General features: G+C 44.5%; 1 long non-coding RNA gene across 1 annotated transcript; it reads right to left on the bottom strand.

Annotated features, from left to right (window-relative positions):
• Positions 1-6,530: 6,530 nt before the first annotated feature.
• Positions 6,531-7,490, bottom strand: LOC134911250 (uncharacterized). Its single transcript, XR_010176704.1, has 5 exons — positions 7,447-7,490; positions 7,296-7,362; positions 7,139-7,209; positions 6,993-7,064; positions 6,531-6,738 (listed from the first exon to the last, which is right to left on the bottom strand). It is a non-coding gene; the product is annotated as an uncharacterized LOC134911250 (long non-coding RNA).
• Between the last annotated feature and the right edge of the window lie 3,517 nt (positions 7,491-11,007).

The following is an 11,007-nucleotide window of genomic DNA, read 5'->3' as shown; positions in this document are numbered from 1 at the left end:
CACGTAACACCCCAGTAGCAGCACAGCTCACATGTAACGCCCCAGTAGTAGCGCAGCTTACACGTAACGCCCCAGTAGTAGCGCAGATTACACGTAACACCCCAGTAGTAGCGCAGCTTACACGTAACGCCCCAGTAGTAGCGCAGCTTACACGTAAAGCCAGAGTAGTAGCACCACTTACACATAATAAACCAAGTAGTAGTGCAGCTTACACGTAATGCCCCAGTAGTAGCGCCGCTTACACGTAACGCCCCAGTAGTAGCACAGCTTACACGTAACGCCCCAGTAGTAGTGCAGCTTACACGTAACGCCCCAGTAGTAGCGCAGCTTACACATAACGCCCCAGTAGTAGCGCAGCTTACACGTAACGCCACAGTAGTAGCGCAGCTTACACGTAACGCCCCAGTAGCAGTGCAGCTTACACGTAATGCCCCAGTAGTAGAGCAGCTTACATGTAACGCCCCAGTAGTAGCGCAGCTTACACGTAACACCCCAGTAGCAGCACAGCTCACATGTAACGCCCCAGTAGTAGCGCAGCTAACACGTAACGCCCCAGTAGTAGCGCAGCTTACACGCAACACCCCAGTAGTAGCGCAGCTTACACGTAACGCCCCAGTAGTAGCGCAGCTTACACGTAAAGCCCCAGTAGTAGCACCACTTACACATAATAAACCAAGTAGTAGTGCAGCTTACACGTAATGCCCCAGTAGTAGCGCCGCTTACACGTAACGCCCCAGTAGTAGCACAGCTTACACGTAACGCCCCAGTAGTAGCGCAGCTTACACGTAACGCCCCAGTGGTAGCACCACTTACACATAATAAACCCAGTAGTAGTGCAGCTTACACGTAATGCCCCAGTAGTAGCGCCGCTTACACATAATGCCCTAGTAGTAGCGCAGCTTACACGTAATGCCCCAGTAGTAGTGCAGCTTACATGTAACGCGCCAGTAGTAGCGCAGCTTACATGTAACACCCCTGTTATAGCGCAGCTTACATGTAACGCTCCAGTAGTAGCGCAGCTTACACATAACGCCCCAGTAGTAGCGCAGCTTACACGTAACGCCCCAGTAGCAGCGCAGCTTACACGTAACGCCCCAGTAATAGCGCAGCTTACACGTAACGTCCCAGTAGTAGCTCAGCTTACACGTAACGCCCCAGTAGTAGCGCAGCTTACACGTAACGCCCCAGTAGCAGAGCAGCTCACACGTAACGCCCCACTAGTAGCGCAGCTTACACGTAACACCCCAGTAGTAGCGCAGCTTACATGTAATGCCCCAGTAGTAGCGCAGCTTACACGAAACATACCCAGTATTAGTGCCGCTTACACGTAACGCCCCAGTAGTAGCGCAGCTTACACGTAACACCCCAGTAGTAGCACAGCTCACACGTAATGCCCCAGTAGTAGCACAGCTTACACGTAAAACCCCAGTAGTATCGCAGCTTACACGTAATGCCCCAGTAGTAGTGCAGCTCACACGTAATGCCCACAGTAGTAGTGCAGCTTACATGTAACACCCCAGTAGTAGCGCAGCTTATAAGTAACGCCCCCAGTAGTAGCACCGCTTACACATAATAAACCCAGTAGTAGCGCAGCTTACACGTAACACCCTAGTAGTAGCGCAGCTTACACGTAACGCCCCAGTAGTAGCGCAGCTTACACATAATGCCCCAGTAGTAGCGCAGCTTACACGTAACGACCCCAGTAGTAGCACCACTTACACATAATAAACCCAGTAGTAGTGCAGCTTACCCGTAACGCCCCAGTAGTAGTGCAGCTTACACGTAACGACCCCAGTAGTAGCACCACCACTTACACATAATAAACCCAGTAGTAGCGCAGCTTACATATATCACCCCAGTAGTAGCGCAGCTTACACGTAACACCCCAGTAGTAGCGCAGCTTACACGTAACACCCCAGTAGTAGTGCAGCTTAGATGTAACGCCCCAGTAGTAGCGCAACTTACACGTAATGCCCCAGTAGTAGCGCAGCTTACACGTAACGCCCAAATAGTAACGCCCCAGTAGTAGCGCAGCTTACATGTAATGCCCCAGTAGTAGCGCAGCTTACACGTAATGCCCAAATAGTAACGCCCCAGTAGTAGCGCAGCTTACATGTAACGCCCCCAGAAGTGCAGTTTATTCACATTCCCCCCTCCCCCGCACACATACATAAATACACACACAAACACACATACACACACACACACACACATAGACTTACACGTAACGCCCCAGTAGTAGCGCAGCTTACACGTAACGCCCCAGTAGTAGCGCAGCTTACACGTAACGCCCCAGTAGCAGCGCAGCTCACACGTAACGCCCCACTAGTAGCGCAGCTTACACGTAACACCCCAGTAGTAGCGCAGCTTACATGTAATGCCCCAGTAGTAGCGCAGCTTACACGAAACATACCCAGTATTAGTGCCGCTTACACGTAACGCCCCAGTAGTAGCGCAGCTTACACGTAACACCCCAGTAGTAGCACAGCTCACACGTAATGCCCCAGTAGTAGCACAGCTTACACGTAAAACCCCAGTAGTATCGCAGCTTACACGTAATGCCCCAGTAGTAGTGCAGCTCACACGTAATGCCCACAGTAGTAGTGCAGCTTACATGTAACACCCCAGTAGTAGCGCAGCTTATAAGTAACGCCCCCAGTAGTAGCACCGCTTACACATAATAAACCCAGTAGTAGCGCAGCTTACACGTAACACCCTAGTAGTAGCGCAGCTTACACGTAACGCCCCAGTAGTAGCGCAGCTTACACATAATGCCCCAGTAGTAGCGCAGCTTACACGTAACGACCCCAGTAGTAGCACCACTTACACATAATAAACCCAGTAGTAGTGCAGCTTACCCGTAACGCCCCAGTAGTAGTGCAGCTTACACGTAACGACCCCAGTAGTAGCACCACTTACACATAATAAACCCAGTAGTAGCGCAGCTTACATATATCACCCCAGTAGTAGCGCAGCTTACACGTAACACCCCAGTAGTAGCGCAGCTTACACGTAACACCCCAGTAGTAGCGCAGCTTAGATGTAACGCCCCAGTAGTAGCGCAACTTACAAGTAATGCCCCAGTAGTAGCGCAGCTTACACGTAACGCCCAAATAGTAACGCCCCAGTAGTAGCGCAGTTTACATGTAATGCCCTAGTAGTAGCGCAGCTTACACGTAATGTCCAAATAGTAACGCACCAGTAGTAGCGCAGCTTACATGTAACGCCCCCAGAAGTGCAGTTTATTCACATTCCCCCCTCCCCCGCACACATACATAAATACACACACACACACACACACACACACACACACACACATAGGGGTAAATTTACTAAGATTCGTATTTTCCCGTTTCAGGTCAAAGTTCAATCACGAATGACATCGAAAGTGTAAAACTGCAACTTTTTGAATTTGTTACGATGGATTTACTAAGCTGTCGTATTCAGGTTTTTCTTTTCTTCCGATGTCGATGTCATTCGTGTTTTTTTTGTGTTTTTTACGGCAGTGATTAGCAAAACACTGCCGACTTTTTTACAATTAATCTCGGCCGGATCTGTGTGATCCGTGCTGGGGTTCTATTTTTTTTTTTTTTTTAATTAAACACTGTAAAATTTTAAAAAAAAATTGCGTGGGGTCCCCCCTCCTAAGCATAACCAGCCTCGGGCTCTTTGAGCCGATCCTGGTTGCCGAAATATGGGGGAAAAAATGACAGGGGTTCCCCCATATTTAAGCAACCAGCATCGGGCTCTGCGCCTGGTCCTGGTCCCAAAAATACGGGGGACAAAAAGAGTAGGGGTCCCCCGTATTTTTAAAACCAGCACCGGGCTCCACTAGCTGGACAGATAATGCCACAGCCGGGGGTCACTTTTATATAGTGCCCTGCGGCCGTGGCATCAAAAATCCAACTAGTCACTCCTGGCCGGGGTACCCTGGGGGAGTGGGGACCCCTTCAATCAAGGGCCCCCCCAGCCACCCAAGGGCCAGGGGTGAAGCCCGAGGCTGTCCCCCCCATCCAATGGGCTGCGGATGGGGAGGCTGATAGCCTTTGTTGTAAAAGAAAAGATATTGTTTTTAGTAGCAGTACTACAAGGCCCAGCAAGCCTCCCCCACATGCTGGTACTTGGAGAACCACAAGTACCAGCATGCGACGGAAAAACGGGCCCGCTGGTACCTGTAGTACTACTACTAAAAAAATACCCAAAAAAAGACAAGACACACACACCGTGAAAGTATAATTTTATTACATACATACACACATACATACATACTTACCTTAAGTTCCCACGCAGGTCGGTCCTCTTCTCCAGTAGAATCCAAGGGGTACCTGTTGAAGAAATTATACTAACGAGATCCAGGGGTCCAGGCTCCTCGGGAAATCCAGGGGTAATCCACGTACTTGAAAAAAATAACAAAACGGTGTCCCGACCACGAACTGAAAGGGGACCCATGTTTGCACATGGGTCACCTTTCCACGAATGCCAGAAACCCACTTTGACTTCTGTCTAAGTGGGTTTCTTCAGCCAATCAGGGAGCGCCACGTTGTAGCACTCTCCTGATCAGCTGTGTGCTCCTGTCCTCACTGACAGGCAGCACACGGCAGTGTTACAATGTAGCGCCTATGCGCTACATTGTAACCAATGATGGGAACTTTCTGCCCTGCGGTTGACCTAAAGTGACGTCACCGCTGAGCAGAAAGTTCCCAGCATTGGTTACAATGTAGCGCATAGGCGCTACATTGTAACACTGCCGTGTGCTGCCTGTCAGTGAGGACAGGAGCATACAGCTGATCAGGAGAGTGCTACAACGTGGCGCTCCCTGATTGGCTGAAGAAACCCACTTAGACAGAAGTCAAAGTGGGTTTCTGGCATTCGTGGAAAGGTGACCCATGTGCAAACATGGGTCCCCTTTCAGTTCGTGGTCGGGACACCGTTTTGTTATTTTTTTCAAGTACGTGGATTACCCCTGGATTTCCCGAGGAGCCTGGACCCCTGGATCTCGTGAGTATAATTTCTTCAACAGGTACCCCTTGGATTCTACTGGAGAAGAGGACCGACCTGCGTGGGAACTTAAGGTAAGTATGTATGTATGTGTGTATGTATGTATGTAATAAAATTATACTTTCACGGTGTGTGTGTCTTGTCTTTTTTTGGGTATTTTTTTAGTAGTAGTACTACAGGTACCAGCGGGCCCGTTTTCCGTCGCATGCTGGTACTTGTGGTTCTCCAAGTACCAGCATGCGGGGGAGGCTTGCTGGGCCTTGTAGTACTGCTACTAAAAACAATATCTTTTCTTTTACAACAAAGGCTATCAGCCTCCCCATCCGCAGCCCATTGGATGGGGGGGGACAGCCTCGGGCTTCACCCCTGGCCCTTGGGTGGCTGGGGGGGGACGACCCCTTGATTGAAGGGGTCCCCACTCCCCCAGGGTACCCCGGCCAGGAGTGACTAGTTGGATTTTTGATGCCACGGCCGCAGGGCACTATATAAAAGTGACCCCCGGCTGTGGCATTATCTGTCCAGCTAGTGGAGCCCGGTGCTGGTTTTAAAAATACGGGGGACCCCTACTCTTTTTGTCCCCCGTATTTTTGGGACCAGGACCAGGCGCAGAGCCCGATGCTGGTTGCTTAAATATGGGGGAACCCCTGTCATTTTTTTTCCCCATATTTCGGCAACCAGGATCGGCTCAAAGAGCCCGAGGCTGGTTATGCTTAGGAGGGGGGACCCCACGCAATTTTTTTAAAAAAAATAAGCACTTTCCCACCCCTTCCCACTGATATACATGCACGGATCTCATGGATCCGTGCATGCCTATCCAATCACGAATAAAAAAAAAAGGTCTGTTTTTTTTTAGCACTTTTTTACGAGTTGTAATTTTTCACGGCAGTGTTTGTTTTTTTTTTGCTTTGCACTTCTTAGTAAATGACCGAGATTCATACTTAAACAGCCGCGTTTTGACCGATGGTGTATTCATTCGTAATTTTTTACTTGGACTTGCAAAAAATTACGAATGCCCTCATCTCTGCCGTGATTAGTGTTTAGTAAATTACCGAGATGACACTTTGATGAAAAAACGGCATCTCGGTCAAAATCGTGAGCTTAGTAAATTTCCCCCATAGACTTTCTCACTTAGTCTCCCTGGCTGGCAGGATCTGGAGCAGCATATCCTCCTCTCCTCTGTGGCACAGCAGTCTGATGGTCCCGTGTATCCCCGCCCCCTTCGCCTGTTTAGCTCCACCCCCTCCATCCATGTAGCTCCACCCCCTCCTTCCGATCAGTCACTGTCACAGGAGGGGAGGGGGAGAGGAGGCTTTCAGCTGCCGGCGCCGCTGCCTGTCATGCAGTGACAGGCACAGTGGCCGGCAGCAGCAGGGGGCCCAGGCGCAGCAGTGGGGATGCAGAGCAGGCAGAGTGCCTCTCCTGCCTGGCGCCTACCTGCACTGCATCCCTTTGCTGGGCGGGTAGTGCCGGGTCTGTATATATATATATATATAACACAAATATTCAGAGTGCGCACAGATACAATGGCATAATTAAAATTGAAATAATTACTCAAAGTAAAATCCAACCAGCATAACCGGAATGATAGAAAGATTATTTTTAATACACGTTAAAATTTGTCATACACGTTGTTCCATAAGCACAATACACATTTATGCAGAAACAGTGTATGCTATATATATCTCATAAAACCCAACGCGTTTCGTCCATTATGGACTTCATCAGGGGTACAAGTCACAGCTGGTAGGGTAAATAGAGGAGAGAAGAGGAGAAAAAAGAGCAAATGAGATACATCAAAACAGTAACATATCTTCATCAACCAGTTCACTTCATAGATTCATTTCACAATATATCAAAAAACAAGAGGGATATGGGAAATACCTCATGGTGTGACATTAAAGTTGATAAACGTATCTCTACAATCAAGAGAACTAGATGTTGAGGAAAGAGGGATATTCTCAAATCTATTCTTAGGTATATAATATCATACTTACTGGAATAATGCTTTAGCAAATTTCCTACAAGATGATCTCACTGTGAAGAGTGATAAAACGTGATATATATCTCTAATGGAGAGAGAGTGTTAATTAGATTTAATCAAGCTAACTATATACCAGCTAGAGGGTTGATTATTACTTACATAATGATACTAGAAACTCTCGTGAACTTCTAATCAGCTGCTCCTTAATTGTGGTTCCTTGTAGGTACTTTCTATGGAACACATAGATTTTTTGCTACTGATAAGGATTTAACCCATTGCAGCCCAATTTGTATTTAAGGTATATTCAGATACTTACATTTAATTATGGGGCAAATGACCAATTAGATTGTGTCCTCCAAGATTAATGAAAGTTCACAAGGGATCTAAATAGATTAAATAATGTTCATGGTAATTTCTAACAATAATATTATAATCGGACAGTGGACTGGGATAGTGAATCTACTTACTTTAAAGTCAAGCCAATAACACCAAACAAAATGTCCAGTGAGGAAAGCAGCTGTAATAAATAGAAATAATCAGATCTTTACCTCACAATCAATTAGGTGAGAGGTTGATCAATTTAATTTAAGGTCGTAAAGTAGTACTTACACTAAAAGATTCTGGATGTGTGTCAGCCTCCTCTCCTGGATGGTAAGTGAACTGGAGAGGCTATATCTGGCCTATTTATACCTAGGAGTGAATTACCTCACTTCCTATGCTCTAATGATTGGTTGATCGAATAGATCTAAATAAGTGTATATCCAAGGTGTAGCATGGGAAATCTACCCTATGCTCTGTACAGCATGAAATTGTCATCCATATAGGTCTTAAAAAATGACCTTAATGTTCATATAACAACTTAAATAGCAGGCTTCCGTCCTGCGTTCCACCTAGATCATGGTGGAACGCATGGACTTCCGCCTAGTGCGTACTTCCTGTAACTGAGATGAATGTATATAACATCATCAGTTAACCTAATGGGATTAATTAAGCCCAGAGAGGGGGAATGTATGTTAAGCCCAGGGAGAGACGTATTGGGGCTGGGAAGTTTTAAGATCCCATTCGGCACGTCTGCCGCGGATCTCCCCGCTTTGCGTTCCAACCGCATCACCTGTGGAGCGCACCGCGTCATTACCGGATGTTGTCATGCGTTCCACCCATAAGCGATACTGGAACGCATATCTACCTACTCAGTTTGCACGTTAATGCTGGGCTCAATGGTGTATTCCATTATCGGACAAATCAAACGCACTGCAGATGGAAAAATTATGTAATTTATAGTTGTTATTTTGCGAATAGGACCCTATTTCCTCAATACCTTTACAAGGGTTCACAATTTACACACAGTATGACATCCATACAATACAGTGCAATATTATGGATACCACCAATACTACATATGACTTTATAAAGAGAATAATAGTATATGATCAGACATAAGTTGTAATATACAGTCGAATAGACAGACCCTCTATAATAAGTATAGCAATGTGATAAAGATGTGCCATAATTGTGTAATATCATATATCAGCATGGCCAAAAATATGTTTTAAAAATTGTTAGATAGATAATCTAGTATACGATAGGGAAACTTTATAATGATAACAGTATATACCCTAGGTGAACGTTTTCATATCTTAAATAGGACACCTAGGTCTGTTCTAGGTCAATATAAGATCAGAACCATTCATACCACGATGTTTACATATCAAAATGACTGTTGATCTCTAACAACCTAAAAAAGAGACTATATCAATGTTTTCATTGAGACCTAACGGATAAAGAGTGTTCAGTGTATAAATCCAATAGGATTCTTGCTTTGCTAGTGTTAAGTCTCTATCACCTCCTCGTCTGTCAATTTTGATGTGTTCTAAGACGGTGAAGGTTAGACCTGTTACTGATGAATTATGGACCTCGGCGAAATGCCGGGGTAAACTATGCGACATCATTTTGTTTTTAATGTTTCGTAGATGTTCCTGGATCCTAATTTTTATTTTTCGTTTAGTCTTCCCTATATATGAGAGGCCGCATGGACAAGTTATTTTATATATTACGTATTCCGTAATGCAGGTGACCCGATCTTTCAAAACGTGGAATCTACCATTGTCCATTCTCAATTTGACGGAGGCCTTTTGCATATGTTTACAACAAATACACTGATTGCATGGAAAACATCCCCCTTTATTACTTAAAAATTGATCAGGCAATGGGTTCTGAGATTTTTCCATTTTTAAAGAGCTCGGTGCTATTAAGCTTTTGAGGTTCCGCGCTTTTTTGAAAATTAACACAGGTTTGTCTGGCAGTGTGGGTCCTAAAATCGGGTCCTTCTGTAATATATTCCAATGTTTGGTCACAATTTTTTTAACTTTGATAGCATCTTTACTAAATTGAGTGACAAAGGATCTAGATTTGTCAACACTAATGGAGGAAGTGGGTTGTTTGACACTGATAAGTTCAGTCCTAGATCTTTTCGATGCCTTTGATCTTGCTTCGTTCAGGCGTTTCCTATTATAACCTCGTTCTAAGAATCTATTAAATATAATAGTAGATTGTTCCCAATAGTCCGAGATGTTACTACAATTTTTTCTCAGTCTGACAAATTGGGAATAAGGTACCCCATTCTTCCAAATAGAGTGGTGACAGCTGTCTTGAGGTATATAACTATTGGCGTCCACTGACTTAAAAAAAGTCTTAGTGGTCACCCCTCCTATGCTGCATCCTTTCAGTTCTAAATCGAGATAATCTATTGTTATGGGGTCTGTTTTAAATGTGAACTTAAGGTTATAATCGTTCTTATTTAGATGATCCATAAAATTCTCGATACTTTTCACATCTCCCTGCCAGATGAAGATCAAATCATCTATATATCTTCTATACAGCCTTATATAAGTGTTTTCAAACTCTGTATCATACACATATTCGCTTTCCCACTTGCCCATTAATAAGTTAGCATACGATGGGGCGAATTTAGTCCCCATCGCTGTGCCTTGTTTCTGCAATAGGTAAGTACCATCAAATTCAAAAAAGTTGTGATCCAAGATGAACCTAATACAGTCCACAATAAATGCAATCTCCAAAGGGGTATTATTGGGATCTTGTTCCAAGACATGTCTAACTGCTTCTATCCCCTTATCGTGTGGGATAGAAGAGTAGAGCGCTTTTACATCCACTGTTAGCCATCTATTATCGGTAGACCAATCATAATCCTCAACAAGTCTCAGAAGACTTGTAGAATCTTTAATATGAGATTTATTCAACAGGACATAAGGTTGCAACTTCAAGTCTATATAATGCGAAAGATTTGATGTCAGGGAGTTTACTCCTGCAATAATAGGACGTCCTGGTGGTAACTCTCTATTTTTGTGAACTTTCGGTAATTGATAGAATAGAGGCATAGTGGGAGATTTTTTATAAAGGTAGTCAAACTCTTCTTTGCAGATTAAGTTGTTCCTTTTGGCATTATTCAAGAGTTCATACAATGAGTTTTCCAGTATATTATATGATTCTTTTAGATACAAGGTTCTATCTTGTAACACTACCTACCACTTCAGAAACAGGAATCATCAACTTATCAACGAAGGAACTTTCTATTGCCGAAAAATCGGTACTAGCAAAGGGCCTAAAATTTGCTCCGAATGAGAAAACGGACAAATTTAACCTGTTTATTGATTTAAATCGATATGTTAGGAACTTAACGGTACAAAGACATTTTTTAAAAAATCCCGTCCCCAAATTATCCTACGAGCCCAAAGAAAAACCTCTCGTCTCTCTTCCCTCAAAATTCTATCCCGTGGAGTCCCGCGGGAGCCATGTGGATATCTTTTATGAGTCCGTCAGAGATGACTTTAGGAAAATGAAAACCTATAACCCTAAATATAATAACAATATTACCCCATTAGAAAGAAATGCTATTAAGAATCTAGCAAAAGATTCAAGCATAATTATTAAATCGGCCGATAAAGGGGGTGCGGTAGTGTTACAAGATAGAACCTTGTATCTAAAAGAATCATATAATATACTGGATGATG

This window comes from Pseudophryne corroboree, chromosome 1 (genome assembly GCF_028390025.1).
Source record: "Pseudophryne corroboree isolate aPseCor3 chromosome 1, aPseCor3.hap2, whole genome shotgun sequence".
Taxonomy (NCBI): domain Eukaryota; kingdom Metazoa; phylum Chordata; class Amphibia; order Anura; family Myobatrachidae; genus Pseudophryne; species Pseudophryne corroboree.
This window is presented reverse-complemented; position numbering and strand designations above follow the sequence as displayed.